We start from the raw sequence: 508 nt of genomic DNA on the forward strand, positions 1-508 counted from the left end.
ATATCTTCAGTTCAGTAGCTGGATATAAAATTAACTCAAACAAATCAGTGACCTTTCTGTACACAAAGCATAAACAGGCTGTGAAAGAAATTAGGGAAACAAAACCCTTCACAATAGTCACAAATAATATAAAATACCTTGGTGTGACTCTAACTAAGGAAGTGAAAGATCTTCATGGTAAGAACTTCAGGTCTCTTAAGAAAGAAATTGAAGGTGCTCGCTTCAGCAGCACATATACTAAAATTGGAACGATACAGAGAGGATTAGCATGGCCCCTGCGCAAGGATGACACGCAAATTCGTGAAGCTTTCCATATTTTTACGAAACCAAATTCACACATTATCTTTCCACGAATCCAGCCCTTCAACGGATAATAACAGAAAAAAAAAAAAAAAAACAATACAAGGACAGAAATCACGCCCTAGAAAAAGCAAGAAAGTAATCCCTCAACGAACCTAAAAGAAGACTGCCACAAGAACAGATTGCCAACTCTAACAACAAAAATAAA

At 36.4% G+C, this 508-nt stretch overlaps 1 non-coding gene across 1 annotated transcript; it reads left to right on the top strand.

The window, feature by feature from the left end:
• Positions 1-213: 213 nt before the first annotated feature.
• Positions 214-320, top strand: LOC115030319. Its single transcript, XR_003835901.1, has one exon. It is a non-coding gene; the product is annotated as a U6 spliceosomal RNA (small nuclear RNA).
• The last annotated feature ends 188 nt before the right edge of the window (positions 321-508 follow it).

This window comes from Mus caroli, unplaced genomic scaffold (assembly GCF_900094665.2).
Source record: "Mus caroli unplaced genomic scaffold, CAROLI_EIJ_v1.1 scaffold_25065_1, whole genome shotgun sequence".
NCBI classification, from domain to species: domain Eukaryota; kingdom Metazoa; phylum Chordata; class Mammalia; order Rodentia; family Muridae; genus Mus; species Mus caroli.